Source organism: Meleagris gallopavo, chromosome 7 (assembly GCF_905368555.1).
Source record: "Meleagris gallopavo chromosome 7, MGAL_WU_HG_1.1, whole genome shotgun sequence".
Taxonomy (NCBI): Eukaryota; Metazoa; Chordata; class Aves; order Galliformes; family Phasianidae; genus Meleagris; species Meleagris gallopavo.
Genome location: NC_139410.1, coordinates 33,326,212 through 33,344,986, shown reverse-complemented (window position 1 = coordinate 33,344,986; position 18,775 = coordinate 33,326,212). Strand labels below are relative to the sequence as shown.

The window sequence follows — 18,775 nt, the reverse complement described above, 5'->3', positions numbered from 1 at the left end:
GTAATAACTTTTTAAAAAGTAGAATTGCATTATTATTCTTTGACTTATTCATAGTTAATAATCAGATGAGATTGTTTCAACTCCAAAGCTGACATTTTTACACTCTCTGTTTTCCGTAATATTAAAGTATAGTCCAGCTCACACAACTAAGATGAAATATTTCATGCAATATCAGCTTTTTGGCAGCCATTGGATTTGTGTACCCATCAAAACTGCATCTTCTGAGAAGAGAAAGAATTAAGAAAAAGTCATTTACCCAGTTAATTCTGTAACTATTGATTTCAGTGTAAACCCCTTCCTCTTTATAAGATTAATTTTGTTCTTCCCATGTCCCACAGAAAAATCTTGTGCCCAGAGAAAAGCTGCTATGAAAGGGATACAAATGAATCTACTTAGATAATTGTAATTCCAGTCAGACACTGGCACCATGTAGTTCATGTTTTATCATAAGGGACCAATTTCTAAGATTTAGCCATCAGTCTAAAGAGTGCAACACAGCATTTAGACCCCAATTCTGCAACAAAGACAGAGTTGGCTCCAGTCAAGGAGAGCATACCTAGGTCTTTACTCAAGATCTTCAAACAAGTTGGAGTTTTTGGGATGCAACGATAACAGCATCTGCAAAAGCCTCATGGTTCTAGCATTCAACATATATTTATCTATAAAATGAGCACTTTGGGTCCCCTTCAGCCTATCAGTGGTGAGTTTGGAGGGATAAAAAAGAAAGAGAACATGGAATCCTGAGTGCTGCCATTGATGATGTCTACCCTACATTTGAGAAGCAACATCAAATAAAAGCCACACCAGTTTCATGTGTTTTGTAGTGGAATCGCCACAAAAGGATTTCCCCCCTCCTCTTCTTTTCTAATCAAAGACTGATTAATTAATTCTCATTATCTCCATCTCTGTCACAAAGATAGCATGGTGACGCTGTCAGAAAGCTGTTGTAATTTGCCTCGGGCACGGCTGTAATTTGGTAGTGGTTGAAGTGATCACTCGTTATTTTAGTAGGTCCCATCATCCCACGCCCACAGAAAAATGCTCACAGGCAGAAGACATGTACCAGAGTACAACAGAAATAGGTGACAAAAGCAGAATGAGCCTCACCCTGAGCAATCCTCAAAAGAGCAGAACAAATAAACCATGGCCTCCTACTTCCACAACAGCACCAAAGGCAGATTCAGACCAAGTTAGGACAGAAACCAGTCTGAAAAACAAAAAAAATCCTCTTTCAAAGATTGTTGAGGGAAAACTTGTATGCAGCAGCTGCTATTGGGGCAGAGAGAAGGCTGAAAAAAAGCCTCTCCTAGAAGACTTGCAGAGCAGCAGCCTGCTAAATGTGACCACATCAGGAAACAGTCCTCACCGCAGCTTCATCAGGGTGAGCTGAGACAACACCATAAATGTGGGAGACCAGTAGGACCAAGTGTTACTGGCAGCGTGCAGTACAAACTGAAAGCATCCATAGACAATTGAAACCACATTGCATGAATCTTCCTCAAATCACAAGGTTAATGCAGATCCAGCTTTCAACTCAGTGAGCTACATAAACCAGATGAGGTACAGCGAACAATGGCTCATGCGGGTGTCCCAGTTTCCACCAACAATGTTAGCCACATTGGTGGTGACTCAATTTGTTTCCATCATATGCTCTTTAGAGTCGCCTCTGGCGGCTTTAATTTTCATACTCCTTCTCCAAATGAACATTATCCAATTGCAGCAAGAGGAGTTGGCACCCAGCAAAAGGCATGTGAAGCTCCATTTTCATAACATACTAAATGACACAGGGTTTAAGGGTGGCTCCTCTTCCTCTTGACCCTTATGGCTCAGATTAGGAGTTCAGCTTAGAGCATGATATCTTCCTATGCTGTCGTAGAGTAAAACAAAAGGAGTCAGCAATACCTTAATAACCATATATAACATTAAAAAAATAGCCAGGTTTGGAAAAAATGAATAGTTATCCTATGTGTATAAATACCCGCCTTTTACATGGCCTTGTACTACATCTTCTTTAGTGAAGAAGAAGCAAAACAGAAGAAATAAGATAAATCTACATCTGACCTCAGTGAGAAGATCGTCTTTCTCATTGTAACATACTGTAACATGAAGTTTGCTCTCCCAGCATTATTTGTTTAATAGAAATATTTTCCATACCACCTGGTTCTGGCAGAAAGTCAGAATTTGCATTTATATGAGGTAGTTTATCAAATACAACATACAGAAGTCTGTTAAGTACACATTGCATTTTGTTTGTGAGAAAATCTGTTTGTATTTAATGTAGTTTTTAAATTAACCTTAATGAAAGCTTCTGAAAATTGTTGTTCTAAGCATTTGAAATATGCAACAAGAACTAGTGGAAGACATAAACATGTTTTCCATTATATGTTATCAGATAGTCCAAAATTACTACAAAAAAGAACGTGGGACTATGTTAAATTAGAAAGATAAGCAAGCATTTAGTTAAAAGGCAAAGGTCTTTAGAAGAGTAAAGCATCTGACAGTTAACCCCAAAGTCTTACTATCTCCTACTAAGAGGAGTACAGCACTTGCAGAATACAGTAGGGTGTTTTAACCACATCCACAGCTCAGATGAAACACAGGGTATGTTTCACAGTAAGCCCGTGCTGGGTGTTTGTTCCAGCCAATATTTATAGAGTAGTTGCATTCCTATGGTCATTTTGAAGATCTTACTAAAAGAGTATCAAATATGATTTGCCCACAGCTCTATCTTTTGGAAAGAACCAACCTAAAAACCCAACCTTTATAAATGGCCTTACTATACATAATCCCTTCAATTATCAAAATACTATTTTCTGTTGTCCTCTGCTGTTTGCTGATTTAATTTTCTCCCGTAGCATAAGACAGCCTGTTTTCAGTTGATAGTTACACTGGTGGTTTCACAAAGAACACAACATATAAAGGAAGAATCTTTGACGTTATGACTGACTTTCCAGCCTTTCCTCATATATCAGATTAAATCTTTTATAAAAGAATAAGGTGATAATGTGGAAAATTGCCAAACAAGGACAGGTATCAACAGGACATTTAACCTATGTGATCAGTGAGAGTAGAGGGAAGCAGTACCTAAGTAGCTTCATGATGAGTTGTTGGGACAAAAATCATTCAAATAATAGCAATAAAAGTATCACTGGTAGTGATCAAGTAAGGAAAGGAAAATGTGACTAATGACTTTGTTTTACTATTCTGGTAACCCTTTGCATAAAGAAAACTCAGTAAAATCAGGTTTTAATCAGGGTGATATTTTTCTGGAAACTCTTTCTTCCCAACACATTCTGGCACTTAACCAGTGTTTGAATAACATTCCCACAGTAAGTTTTGAGTCAAACTTCTTTTTCACGAGCAACTGCTCTGGAAAACAGGAAAATCAAAGAGCTTTTCTCAGAAAGTCATTACTTTTCTGAGAGATATATAAAAAGGCAAATACTCAGCTGGTTATATAGTCACAGATTACGAAACAAAAAATGTTAAGTTCTATAAGAATCCATCCAGTAAGAATAAGGTCTCTTTGACAGGCTGCTGTGAAGGTGACCAAGATGTGTCATCATTACAGACCATTTGCACACACTGAGATTCAGACTAAGTCTGCATCTATCCACACAGATCACCTCCAGTAAGCATCTGAGATTTCTCCCTGACTCCATTTAATTTATATCCTCTCACTATTGTGTTGGAAAATTGGGGTATTTTTGGTTTTATTTTGGAGCATAATAGAGGCAGGGCAATCTATCTGTCATCTGGGTGGTGGAATACTGGAAATCCTGTTTTGGATCATGTTCTCAGTCTCTAGTTGAAAGGGAATGATTTCCTATAATTGAACTACAGATCACTGTGCTTGTAGGGTGGTCACAGAACACCAGCTCTGCTTTGCATTAAAAGCAGAATTTTTATTAGCTGAGGAGGAAAAAGAAGGAAGAACTGAAAAATTGCAAGATGAAAATTTTGCAGTAGGGACTATTCCTAAATACTATGCCATCTCATTGACTACATCGACTCACTGATTTCCAAGGTTTCTACAGTCCTTTCCAGCCAGAACAGACTAAACGCGGAACATTTGGGAGAGTCAGCCTCCCATAACCCTTCACCCCTTGGCTTCCCTCGTATTTCTGTGAGATTGTTAACCAGACACCCACAGCCATGAGAAGCCTGATGAGTTCTTTGATTACCTAACCCTACAACTTGCAATTTTAATGTAAAGGGCATAGAAACCCTCAAATTTTGAATGTTTCATGTTTGTGGCTTCATAAATGGGAACCGGGAAGGTTTAAGAACTTGACTGCATTTTCTGTGTTTGCTGGCTGCAGTCCATTGATGGGATGGGGGATGTTGACTTCTTGGATACTGTGAGGAACAGAGCTGTTGTAGGAATGCTGAGAAGCCAGTCTGGGTGAGGGGAAGACCTCAGAACAATAGTAGAGAGCTCGAGGACATCTTCCATTAATAAGAAAGTTCTTGGTGTACATAATAGCCACACTTATGAAAGTTTTCTCAGCGTTTCCTTAATAGCTAACGGAGAGTCTTTTTAGGTTTTTTATTTTGAGAGATGGAATGAACAGAATGTGCACAGTCTTTGGACGCGATGGGGAGAGAGATGGAACTGTGCATTTGTGCCTAGGCCAAAAAATAATTAAGGCAATAATATATTGCAAAGGAGTATGTTATGAAACTCCTTAAGGAGGACTTTTAGCCAGATACAACTGATGACAAATATTTTTTTGCATTAATAGCCCTAATAGGCAATATTGTAAATACCTATAAGAACTTATAAATGGTATTTCAGGGCATCATTCTGGTTGTTTTTTTATATGTTAATATATTACACATTTGGTTTAAGAAGATACTGAACGCTGTCTGACGGCAGACTGTGAAAAATAGCATAAGTGGAGGTTTAGGGCAACTTTGGAAAGATCTGGGGTTGCATCATGAAAGCCAAATAATGTAAGTTTATTGTAATGGGATAAATATACCTTTGAAAAACACTAGAGCTACAGGGTCATGGCCCATGACACAGAAGGGATGCAGAGGGTCTCTGGAGCAGGAAACTATTTGGCAACCTTTCTTCCTTAGCTGGCTGGGAGCAGTGAGAAGCTAATTTAGTCAGTGGGTAGGAGAGGCAGCTCTCAGAAAAAGAGTTGGGAAACCAAAGGCGGCCGCACTGAACTATCAAGAAATGCATTTTGAAAGTTATTATGTAACATTACGGTCAAAACTGAAGATAAGAGGCTGATGCATCACAGCATTAGTGAAGTCAGTGTTAATATGTTTGCATAGATAAGGAAGATTTGGCGTAGTATACAGGCATAAAAATGAGGAGCCAACATTAGCTGAAACTGAGCTGAAAGCACCATTGCCAAGAGATGTAATTCTTGTCTTCATCTCCTGGAATATCAAGGTTTCTATAGTTTACAAACATATGGGTTTTCAAAGCTATTACAACTGTGACATCGATTTAGAAGCTACAAATAGGCAAGAGGTTAAGATTAGAGCTGGCCAGGAATTTTTGTACAAAACAGAATTTTGCGTTTTAGCCAGGATTAGTTAAGATAACTGAGCTTTACAACATCATACTGCCAGGTGAAAAAATGACTCACTTGACAAGCTCAGTGCAGCTGGGATGAGTACTTCTGAATTGTGTTTTCACATAAACATTCACAAAGCATTGCCATTGTGAAGGCACTAAGGAGAATTGTACCTTCAAATTGTCCAGGCAAGGGAGGGCACTTCGGGAGCCACTGCTTTCCTTGGATTTCACAAAGCACTGAGGTGGCTCTGGCTTCTCTGTACAACAGGACAGCTTAACCCTTTATGTCATACCCAGGGTCTGGAATAACCTATGCTTTTGAAAAAGGTCATCAATATTAAAGAACAACTGTTCTGCATCAAAATGTATCTAAAATTAACATCAGAAAAAAAAAATCAAAACCAAATCAAATCTTGCTTCGTAGGAAATTTCTCCTTTGGGCATGAAATCAGTAGCCAAGTACCATAATAAAAAGGAGCAAAAGAAACAACCAGATAATATACGAACAGACAAAAGGAAAAAAAATAAATGATACCACACAGGGAACGTTTTTGCACAAAAAAGCTCTGTCACAGAAAGTGTAAAACCAGCCGGAGAAGCAATGCAATCCTTTACCCAATCGCTACGTGCTCAATCAAAGAATTCCGAACTTCAGCGGAATTCACTTAGACACTGAGGATTAAACGGGCAGAAACCTAGATTACAAATCAAAGAGCACCAAATAGCGCTTGTATATGTTCTGCTTATGAAAGCTGCTTAATGATTAAAGTCATCTATGCTTAAAAAAAGAAATAAAAAACGCGGAAAAGCAAAACTGTTGAGGTCTGAGAGCATGTCTCTGGATTGACAGGTCATAGGTTAAATCCAGATGAGGGTCACTCAAGCCTGGTGTTAGTCTAAATGAGTACAACATTAATGCGGAAAAATCCTCGCGATGAGCTCACCACCTGTCTGCTGCAGAAATCCGACCATCCGGGCTCAGTTCAAACTTGATGTTTACTTGCATTTACAGTACTTGCGTGCTGCTAACTAGAGAGAATGAAGTTAGTAATCTGGCTTTTGATTTCAATCATTTTGTCTATCCTTAATATACTTTCGTCTACTGCCATATAAAAAGGCTCTATTTTTCACTGCAAATACGACAGGATGCTCGTACTTCAGGACTTTCGTTTCAGTGAGACTTTAAATGTTGGAAAACAGATAGGAAACTTCCTTTAAAGGAAAAATCTTATTTAGAAGATGTTCATCTTGAATCAAAACAAGAGAAATCTGGAAAAGATAAAGCAGAATTTGGGTAAAGTATAAATTGGCAGTCATAGGTAGGCAGACAATACTGACATTTAGGTCCTGATCCCAAATCAAAAAAATACCCTACTGATACAGAACTGAGCCTTGAAAAACATCAGAGGGTTAAAGTAACCAACACTTAAAGGAAAGAGGAATAGATCACTTGCTACACATATTCCATTATATTTAAAAAACTCGTAGGGTTGATGTGAGCTTGTTATCATTCATTAAAAGATAAAAATTGCTGCAAAAGGTACATACTTTGCAAGTATATAGCAGCTAATCTCAGAACTCTAATAGATTTAACCTTGTATATTCATAGATATTTTAAGTGTTATGGTTTGAAGGTCATCTCCTCTGTCTTACAGTGAAAGGAAAGCAAAGAAAGGAATAAAAATTAGACAGAATTAATTCTTCAAAAAGTTTTTACAAATCAAAACCCTGCAGTTTCACACAGAGAACAAAAGAAGCATATTAAACACCAAAGTTTATCAAGACAAATTAGGTCCCAGTTTCAAATTTTCTTTAATCTTTTGCATCTGAACGTTTTTTTGCCTCATGCTGTTTTCCCTAGTTAAATGTTAAAATGAATTCTAGCCAATACCATTGACTTCCTCCCTTAAAAATATTGAGACACATAATAAAAAATTAATTACTTCCCCTAATTTCCGTGTGATTCTTTAAAAAGATGTAAAATTCATTTAAAGTAAGTGGTGACTTTGTCTTTGAAGATCACGACAATTAACATGGATCAAAGCTTAGGTTCTGTAACGATGATAGCTTATTAGCATAATGAAATTAACTTAGAGACAAGAATCTTTAATAGGTACAACAAAAACGCTTTAATAATACTTGAAGAAAATTATGTATTTGCTAGAAGTACAACAGTTTCAGACTTTCTATCCAATTAATAAGTTGTTAATTAACTCCTTTTCCAAACAATGTGCACTTTAAGTTAACATCTGCCCATTGGATAACACTTTCCTATGGTATTTTTTTTTTAATATGTTGTAGAACTGCCTCACTCTTTAACTGGGAATTCCTTGTAGGACTATTCCTATACTAGGGAAACAGGACCCAAATATAGTAATACGCTTTCTGTATCTAACCAATTGAATAAAGGAGAAGGCTTATTTCAAAGATGAGGAGAAGGAGTGGGTAATTCCTTAATTATGGCTGCATTGTTTGTGGCAGTGTTTAGTTTCAGATTTCTTTGCATTTTCAATAGAAATTATTTTCTGCAGTTTATATGTCTCTGTAAAATGGCTCTCTGCTGACTAGTGCCATATATGGACTTGACTTGGGAGCAATTTTCATATTTTTTCAAATATCTATTTATAGCTCTGTGTTACAAGATTTTACAGCCTTATTTATAAGATTGTAAATCAATAACTATTGTTTTTAAAGATATGGAGAAGGAGGGTTGCTCACAGAAAAAAATTAAAACAGAGCTGCATGTATAAAAATAGTATTTTCATAGTCTTTGCTTTGTAGTGTCGAATAATAAGGGCTTTCAGGACTTTAATTTTTAATTACAATGACACATTTTTGTTTTAGGGGCTTCTGCCTGCATAGTGGCTTGGGGATGAAGAATTTCACGGAGCATTTTGCTTTTTGCTAGTGGATTTGAGAACACGTGGGATTGTGCGGAATGGATAGGGTTCAAAGCCTCAGCACGAAATGTTCAGGCCAGCGATGGAACAATTAAATAGGTCTTATTTGAAACAAATGAGTTATTATATTCTATCAGGTCAAGGATCCATGTTTTAATAAATCCCTAATTACAGTAACTTTTCATTTAATCTGGCAAATTCTAAGCAAGTTAAGAATTTATGAGTTGGAATCGGCAATAAAAAATATGCCCGTCTCCTAGTCCACTCAAGGCCACACAGGTTGATCTCATTTTGAGTAACAAGGAAGCCAGGAATGTATCTCCTAAACAGGGCACTCTGACATTTTGTTTTTGCAGAAAAAAAAAAAAAAAAAACAACCAAGTCTGGAAATTCTTATTTCCCTCTTTTCAGAGATAACAAGCAAACAAAAGCAGCACAAGAATAAGAACATTTCTGAGGTCATCCTACACCTTAGAGAACTCTTCTACCACAAACCTAAGAGTCTATAGACCTTTTTGTGCAACATCCAGCCAAAATTCTTCTATCCAGCTGCTGCTGGCTATGGTTATGTTTTCTATTTCTGATCCAGCACAGCTCTGTACAGTCCCACAGTACAGTCACCTCTGAAATGAGATCAAAATGAGTCCTGATATAGAGCAGAGTGTAGGTAAGATCTGGGGTGCACCATGAGTACCAATGATGTCCACGCAGCACCAAGGCAGTATGGAGAGTCATGTAGCCCTCAAGGAGTTGCAGGCCTTCATGTGGCATTTTTACCATTGGAATTAAAAGGCTGATTACCACTTTAAGTACATCTCCTTTAGCCACAGCCACACCTTAGCTCCTTTGGAACAACATCCTCATGAGTAATAACTAACGAACACTCAGCACATGAACATAGTAAGCAGCACTATCCACCAAGACCATCATCTTTCGGGTGGAAATGAGATGCAATTATTAACTCACATGGAAATACATCATCATGAGATTAAGCTGAGAAAACCACTGTTTTCTGCACATAGCTAGACAATACTACTCTGTTATTGTCTCTTTGATGGGCACAAATACATAAAGTTCTGGTTATTACAACTATAGCTAGCTTTTGATTGCTTATTTAACTTCTTGCAGAAGTTTATTTTGTCATAAATCAGAATAGATCTCTCTCCGTTTTTTCTTTTGTAAATTTCTCCTAAAATGTCAAAGGCTAGAAAACCTTGTTTGGAAAGAAAAAAATAAAAGAAGAGCAAGAGCTGTGCAATGCAGCATCTCTAGGGATTTGGAAGTGGCTGCCTGTGGGCTCCTGTGGGCCGCATGCTACTCACTAATAACAAGTAAACAACTGGAACATCATGAGAGGTGGCAGATGTGACCATCATTTTGCTCAACCATTTCCAGGCGTACCTTGTTCCTGGAGCAATTTCGAAACTGAAATTGCTTCTGGACCAGTAATACGAAGCCCTCTGTAACTGGTGGATTCCTCTTGGAGTATGCTAACTCAAACTGGGAGAATTTGGAACCATTTCTTTGAGAAGTCCCCATCACTGACTGGTGCAGGTGGCTGAGTTCTGTAGAAACTAAATCCACAGGCTCACAGGAGAATCCGCCTGGAAAAAAAAAGAAGAAGAAAAAAAAAAAAAGAAAAAAAAAAGAAAAAAGACATTTCCTTTTAATGACTTGCTTTTGGCAAATCAGGATTTTGGGGGGTAAAGTGTTTCCAGATTGTAAATCCATCAGATAATTCCTCATTTGCAAGTTCCTTGGTATCGTATTCCAAGAAATATGATATTACCTTGGCTGGAAAGTACAGTCAAAAGAGCATCGTCACCTACTTCTTTGCTTTCCTGCAAGCTTCCATAGCCTACCAATTTTTCCTTGGATGATTCCCAAGCAAGAAAAGGTCTCTCTCCTTGCTTGAGAAACTCAGGGTCTTAACTGTACAAGATGCCATGAGTACAAGCCAGAAACACTGAAGGTTCCTTTAAATAAGATATTACATTCTTTATGAGAGTAAAAAAAAAAACTCATCAAAGCTCATCTTTGAAATGTACTTATTGTTCCAAAATTTTGAGCCAAACTTCAGAGTTAGGTTATAGATAAAGTATTTCTAGAGCTTTACTGGTGCTTGAGATAATGCCGGAAGACACTAAATTCTCATTTTTAAGTGAATGACCACTGCACTGAGCTGCCAAATGAGAGCTTCCTTTAAAGTAAAAAAAAAAATGATGCTGATAAACGCATCAGTTTAAAGATAATCAGTGCAGCGCTTCCATTGCTTATGAATGGTTTTCTTTTTGGTTAGTATTATATTTTCTTGCCCAGGTTCTGCTTCTAGTGAAGTCCTCCTATATTTTTCTTGATTTTGAAATAGAATGCACTATGATTATATCACGAGTACACATGCAACACATTCAGTCAGCAAAATGCCCTGGAAATATTCGATTTGGTGGGTAAGATGGTGGTGCAGCATGTTTCTCAAATGATATGACAGTTTTCTTTACCAATACTATTCCAAACCATATCTATAGAGTAAAATACTATATATTCTAGGTCTATTTTTAATTGATTATTCCCTCTGGAATAACACCCTTCCCTGTTCATGTGGTTTTAGTTCCAGCTTGTCTCTGTTTTGTCCTGGATTTGGATTTCCCTGGATGGCCCTTTGCCGTTCCTTTCTATTTTCAGAATTATTTATGTTTTATTTGTATACTATCCTCATTGCATGGATAACATAAGTACAGGTTTCCTTGTCTCCAGCCTCACAGCTAAGGAAAAAATCTTCTCCCCTTCCTTCCCATTCCCCACGCTGCTGCAGTCAGTCCCATTGCTACAGACATTCACTGCATCATTGTTGAGAGGCATCAACAGAAACCACAATTATGTGGTGGGAAAGCACAAGCAGGTGAAAAAGAAACATGTTACCTCTGTACTATGCCTCTTGTGGGAGTATTTTTTATGTCTTTTGTTTTGTTTTGTTTTGCTTTTTCCTTGTAGAGTAGCACATGTCATAGAGATAGAAGACACAGTAGTTGAACCACAAAAGACAGCAACCTGAGGATCACATACCACTAAAACCACATAGAAGGCTCAAGAAAAAGTCGTAATATAGGAATTTTCACCTTTTTCAATTCCTGTTGCTTCAAAACCAAATTTACTTCTAGATTTGGATAATCACTCACTAAACTCCACATTTTAAACCACACGGCTCAGTCATTACCTTTACTTCCATCAGCAAGTTGAACTTCAGTTTCAAGCTAGGACAGTACAGACAAACTGGCCCAAAGCAAAGGATGAGCACAGCACTGGAGTGACCTCCAGTTATTTTGATTGTGCTCACTGCTTGGATTTGTACTCTCTCCATATGCTGTTATACACAATTAAAATTTCACCAAGTCAAAGATCTTACAAAGCTTTAGGAAAATTACATCACGTGTTAAGAAAAATCCAAATCTAGAACCTAAGGCATGGTAGAAGTGCTGCACATTAAAATTATTGAAAAATCAGAAAAGAGAGCATAAATATGAAAGTAAGATTCTGGTACTGAAGCAAAACTGCAAATGTCTCAGAATTACAGTTTAAATTTTGGGTGGTCCTGTGTGGAGCCAGGAGTTGGACTCAACAGTCTTTGTGAGCCCCTTCCAACTCAGGATTCAATGAATATATGATCTAGCATCAGCAAAGGCTGCCCGGAGAGGTTATGGAGTCTGCTCCCTGGAGATCTTTGTAAGCTGTATGGGCATGGTCCTGGCCACACTGCTTGAGCAGGGCTTGGATCACAGTGACCCAAAGGTCTCAGCCTGAGATTCTGTGCTCTCTAGAAATATTGCCTGTTTCCTTTCCTTGCTTCATTTATAAACCTTCAGGAATCACTCTGAGCAGAGGATAACTTCATTAGTTGGTCCTATGCAGTGGATATTACTCATTATTCGTTATACCAGAAACAAAAAAGCAGAGAAGAGTGTGCTCCATATACACCCATGCTTGTGCAATCCAGTAACACAACCCACAGTATGACAGCACTCCTTTTAGACCTCATTACTGAGCATTTAATATTCACACCATAGTTAACTGTTTTTGATAAATATATATTTTTTTAAATAAGAACCTGTTTGCTTATTTTGTACCTATTTCACAGATTTACAGAATTCCATCAATTGTTGCCTTACTTACATTGATTTCACTCTAATTGTTGGGATCCTAAATTCTGCACAGATGCTATTACTGTGAATTTAACTTCAGATAGCAAGAAATTCAGGACTGCCATATGCTGTCTTTTATGAGCTTGCAATTTGTAACAAATATCTCTGACTAATATTCTTGACCCAGGTAAGCCCATGATTACAGAAAGCAAAAAGTTTACTAAACTTTATTGCTGCACTTTTACTAATACTGTCAACAACAAATGCAAAGGAACTCCCATGCCTGTGTGTTGATCTGAAAGACTGCTTAGTTCCTCTCAGCAATGCCTGCAACCAATGCCATCTGGGGATTCTGAAGAGATTGCCAAAATCTTCCAGATCCGTATATATTTGTATCAATGCTGATAGGATGGTTGCTCTTAATATTCAGTAGTGTTCAGACATCTTTACGTTTTGTAGCTTGGATCATTTTTCTTGGCTGTTATTCTTTCTTTCTTTCCTTCTTTCTTTCTTTAGTCAATTGGGTCAAAACTATCAGAAGCAGCCTAAGAAGAATTTACTTGCTAGAATTCAAATACATTTATTAAGGACGTAGTTTTAAGTATTTTAAACAATTGCTATATAACAGTAGGGAATACCTATTCATAAGTAACTCAATCTTTATTAATCCTCAAGGATATGAACCAGATATTAGTTAACATCCAAATTAATTTTCAAAACTACAACCAATCAAATAGCAAATTTAAAACTGAAAAATTTACCTCCAAAAGCATGTAAGGGAACCAATTGCATGGTGCAATTAGCTATTCCCCATAACACAGAGAGGACTTCTCCCTGCATAGAGGCACTGAGCCGTGGCTCACATGCACTGTGGTGTTTAGCAAAGCTTGTGACACTCATAGTGATGTGCAAGTGTGGGAGATACAACGTGGCATGGATTGCAAGGCCTTGTTGAGGTTGAAAGAGAGGGCAATCTTGCTTAAGCAATTTGTTGCCATACTGAAATCTATAGCTGGAGCCCCTCTGGGGAGAATGTCCACTCCAAGGAAGGAGGGACTCAGGGTGACAGCAGACCTGGTCTTCAGCTGGAAACAAATATTAGGTGAGATGGGGAGAAGCCAGCTTTCTCCAAGGATATTGAAACTTATTCAAAAGGCATTGAGCACTTTCCTAGAGAACTTTCAATCAGGTAATTAAAAATCATTAAATCATAGAATGGTTTGTGTTGCAAGGGACCATTAAAGGTTGTCTAGTCCAACTCTCCTGCAATGAAGAGAGACACCTATAGCTCCATCTGGATGCTCAGAGCCTTGTCCAGCCAAATGCACAACAGCAAATAGCAAATTAGGAGGCCTGAAAGTCAAATTTAACCCACTCAGTATTAATCCATTGACATCCAAGTGCACAGGAGGTGACTTACCCAGGGCAACCGAAGGTCACATCTCATCTGCAAATAAAATCAAGCATATTAGCCACTAGAACTCACACTGGCAACTATAGTAAAAGTGTTAAAACTCTTTACTATGAACAGTTGCCCATACAGCAACTGAATATTGGCAAGGTAGAAAAATAACAGGAGAAATTTTAAGTATCTGTTAGAGAGTAAGAGATTGAACGTGAGCAAATGTAAAAGAGTAATCCATTTATTCAGTGATGAATAACACTTTTCATGTAAAAGACCAATGAAAATAATCTAAGCAATAGCAAAGGAAGACTGGTCCTTCATCATTAACTTTTTGTGAGCCAGCAGATCCACTGCTGCTTTTGTTTTTTTTGAGTGTGTTGAATGTTATGGAAGAGATGGATGCTCATTTCACTGTACAGCTAGCCAATCTCACCTCATAATGTACAATGAAGCAAAACTAGTGTGAGGCAAGAATGAAGTTTTCTGGGTATTAATCTCCTATCTCCTTCCCACATAGTCATTTTCACTCTGCATAGTGAAAGTAATGCATGACAACGTGAGAACTGCCTGAATCCTCACACGCAACCACTGAGCAACAGAGCCCTTCACCTGATCTGAGGGTACAACCCACAGAAGGTCTTTCATTTATCTTCTGAATATTTTTTCCTCTCAGTCGGATATTAGCACCACAGTTTTGGAAAAATACTGCCAGGAAAGAGTTACCAGTATGGCACCAGAGACATGGCTCTCTTGGAAAGGCATCACTGCAGCTATATTCAGGCATCCTTTACTGAACTACACCATCCAACAGTTGGGTATAGACTCTTTTATGCTGATTCAGATAACCACTTACTCTAATTTTAATGTATTTTGTTTTGTTTCATTGTTTGTTTGTTTGTTTTTACTACCATGGTTTGTTCTCGATTCAAGATATTTATGTTCAGTTCATTTATTTTCTTGTGAAATCAAGAGTCAACTGTAGCAGAATTAGCTAATGGATAAGGGATGTTTATGCTGTTCAGTGCTAACACAATTTGGAGTTAATACAAGAGGAATTTATGCAGGTGTCTATCACCATAACTATGGTTTAAAAGCTGCTTTCTGATTTTAGATAAAACAAACAGCAAAACACCTAGATCTTTATCTGGAACTCTGGAATCTGGAAAGCTTAATAAAAAGAGAAAACTCCCTCATTAAATTCCACTGTTTTAGTTTTACTGCATTATTCTAAACCAAATTCTACAATCTCTCCTCAATACCCGATTATTCTTTTTTTTACAGATTCTTCCATCTAAATAGCAAAAATGCGTAAATTCTCTTACATTTTTGATGGTGGGGAGATAAAAATGAATTTGATGTCCCTCTACAGCTGACAATCATGTAAACCAAAATCTCAACTCTGCATTTTGCCTGTGACATTTTTCTTCACCTTTGGAGAGCACCTTCTGGCTATTTTCTACAGATGCACTTGGGAGATACCAAGAAGGAACAACAGTGAGTTCATCTCAGCTTAGGGAAAAGGAACCAGAGAAGTGCTACACCTGCAGGACCAGGAGAAATCCCTCCTTCCACAAGGAAGAGCTTTATGCATTTCGCAGCCCTTGATGGAAGACACAAACATGGAAGCAGAAGAAGAAAACATTGAAACTACTGCTTTATCCTGCCTCCTGGACTGATGGGTGAAGCTGCTGCCAGCTTAACATGGACTCAGATTCCAGAAAATATCTTGGATGAAAGGGTAGCAGAGATTTCCATCAACTGTCCCCATTTTGGGTAAACATTCCTTTAACCAAGTGAGCACTTCACCTGAAGAAGAAGCTCTAATATATAGATTGCAGGGGAGAGATTTTGTTCCCTTGCTTTCAGACAGAAGTAGAAAAATCAGAGATACGTGAAAAATACAAAAACTTTTATGACCTATGATGTGGTTCATAAACTTATTAAATTTCATTTTACCCAAGACAAGTGGGAAGCAACAGGGAGAACTACATCTGAGTTTATTAGCTGATAATTTTAGCCATTAGTATAACCCTGTGAAAAAGGCAGCATGGTCTCAGGGTGCATCAGGTGAATTATTCCGAGGATGAAGCAGTAATGTCATGGTAGAGAGGGCTGGGAGAACTTGCTCTGAAATACAGAGGATGGTGAATTCAGTTGAGTTGAAGCTTCAGGAGAACAGGATCACTGCTTGCTAGTTAATGCTTCAGTCTGTTAGTAATACAAAGGAGAAAACATTCCAGCTGAAGAGCAAACTGAAAAGGAAACAGGAGGAAAAAGGAAAAAACGAAATCAAGTGGTATAAATTAGTCATACATAGATTTCCCATGTAAATTAAAAAAGTCTTTAAACAACAGAGAATTGCATGAATCATGGAGTCAGGAAACCTCAATTATATCAGTAAGCAATTAGTTAACTTTTTGAAAAGGGATAAGGAAAATGCAGAAGAGATGGGGGGGATCTAAAAACCCAGAAGTTCCCTGACAGTAGAATTTCTATATCTCTACCTGGCCTACTTCCCTTAGTCAAACAATAAGAGTCTCCCATAGGTAGAAATCACATCTTTAACCAGGAAGGCAGAAAAGAATGAAAACGTAATGAATCTGACGCACCAAAAAGTTAAAATTGCTGGTGAAGAAGCAGCAGCAATAAGTTTGTAAAAGATCCTGTGTTCCCAGCAACTCAGTGCCTATGTAGTGAGGCAGCTAATGAAACAGGAATGGGAGTGCTGCGCTCATGAGTCACTCTGTTTGGAAACCTTTACATACTAAAAAAAAAAACAAAAAAACAAAACAAAAAAAAAAACAACAAAAAAAACAACAACTAGAAAAAGAAAAAGAGGAAAAAAAAAAAAAGCCATGTGTTAGAAGTATCTTAGCCAAACATGTTCTTTCTCTTAAACATACAACAAAACACAACTGTCCTCACGGTAAATATCCTCCCTTTTATTACTTTAGATCACTTTTCAGTGCTGTAATCATGTCATTAGGTTTGCAATTGGCTCCAAAAGAAGCAGCCATCTAAATATAAACTTCTTGCTTCCCAGTCCACTTTGTCTGTGTTACTTTGAGGAGGACAACCAGAGTTCAGAGGGTCTGAGCTACCAGTGACATTGATGGGAGTAGTCTCAAGTCTCCTTGTCAATGTCATGTCTAAGGAGACTAATTTTCTTCTCCACATTGCAGTTTCTAACACATTCAGGCTGTTCAGATCTTTTTCTATGAACTGAATTAGAGATCTGCAGCAGGAAAAAAGAATTTGACAAGTCTATGTGAACAGCTGATGTACCACCAGCATTTTGATTGGTAACATTAGTTGTTGGCATCAACCGATATTTTCTTTTGCATCCTACAAAAGGTAGGAGAAAATAAAATGAATTACTTTGCTTTTAACTATCGAGGAATTTGAATAGTAGTCCACTGAAATCATTCTTAAACAAGTCTTTATAGGGTCACTACTGTTACTCCTAGGATCATATTGTTTCTTAATCTTTACTCTAAGATTTTTTTACCTTACTGTGCAATATCCTTGAGGATAACAGCTCAGAAGCTTGGTTTCAGCCTGTTACAGATAGAACAGAGACATAGCATGGGAATTCCAGTTGTTTTGTTTTCATAAGTTTTTGCAATATGTAATGGTTTATTTTCACTACCTCTGGAGCCAGAAAAGTTGCATCTGTCATGAGTAACTTCTGCAAAAAATATGATGGTAGAGACTGAAGAATAACAAAAGTGCTTTCACACTGAGAGGCCTCTCCCTATAATAACAGCATTCATCAATAATCGTAATAGCAAGTGGCAGCAAGACTTAAGTGTCCTTAGACTACCTTTGTGCCTCTACACAGTTACACTGTCCCATCCTATAAAAAAGGCTAGAGACTCTCACATGATAAGACAGGTCTGGGCCAAATAGATGGAAGCAGTAGGAAGACCATCTCCCAGGTGGTTCAGATAGATACCTAGACCAAAAAAAAAAAAAAGAAAGAAACAACTGGGAATAGGTAACCTGCCCATAGAGCAGATCAGTGCAGCATAGAAAGATGCTCAAAGCTGCTTTTAGGCATAGGGTCCACATCTCATGTTGTGCTGGTCTGCAACGGCCTGCGTAGATTGACTGACCAGAACTCCCATAGCTCCTGAATAATTTTAGTATCTCTTAGGAAGGAAACCATAGATATAAGACAATACATCAAAAACTTTGCAGATTATTTTCTAACTCTCAGTTACATCTCTACATTTGTCACATTTCCTGAGGTCAAATCGGTGGCAGCTTTAATTGTACTTACAAGGAATACTGTAAGAAATGGGCACAGAATTCTAAACCCAGCTTTTACTTCATTATTTTGCAACTTTGGGAGCGGGCCAACATCATTGCAAGATTTGGCATGCATTTACCTGGAACGAATGAGAAGGTCCATATTTCATTTCAGCTTTGCAAGGTCTCCTCCTCCCTGCACCCCCTTTCCAAACAAAAACAGGGCAAGCAGAGGAATTAGTCAAAGGGCAAAGCTGATTGTTCTGACGTTGATGTCGATCAGCATGGCTCAGCAGGCTCCTGGGGAGCAATCCCTGAAAGCAAGGTTGGCTCCATCAAGGGTCTGCATACTTTGTAGGTAACCATCTCTGTAAATCTGGGGGCATAGAAGATATTTTTGCCCTCTTTTCCAGCTAAGCCCTGTTTGCTATGTAAGAGATGCATTAGCTTGGGTGCAGAACTGTGAACTCTAAAGGCCAAGCTGATAACCCTACCTGCAACCTGGTGCCCTCATAAAGATCTAATGAAGGATCATGTCTAACTC

At 38.0% G+C, this 18,775-nt stretch overlaps 1 protein-coding gene across 1 annotated transcript in view; it reads right to left on the bottom strand.

Annotated features, from left to right (window-relative positions):
• Nucleotides 1–18,775, bottom strand: part of LOC104911830 (uncharacterized) — an 86,320-nt gene that overhangs the window by 45,758 nt on the left and 21,787 nt on the right. Inside the window, exons 3-4 of the mRNA XM_085227993.1 lie at nucleotides 5,711–10,043; nucleotides 1,108–1,207 (exon numbers count right to left, since the gene is read on the bottom strand). The gene's annotated coding sequence lies outside the window, so the exon portion shown is untranslated. The remainder of the gene's footprint in view (nucleotides 1–1,107; nucleotides 1,208–5,710; nucleotides 10,044–18,775) is intronic.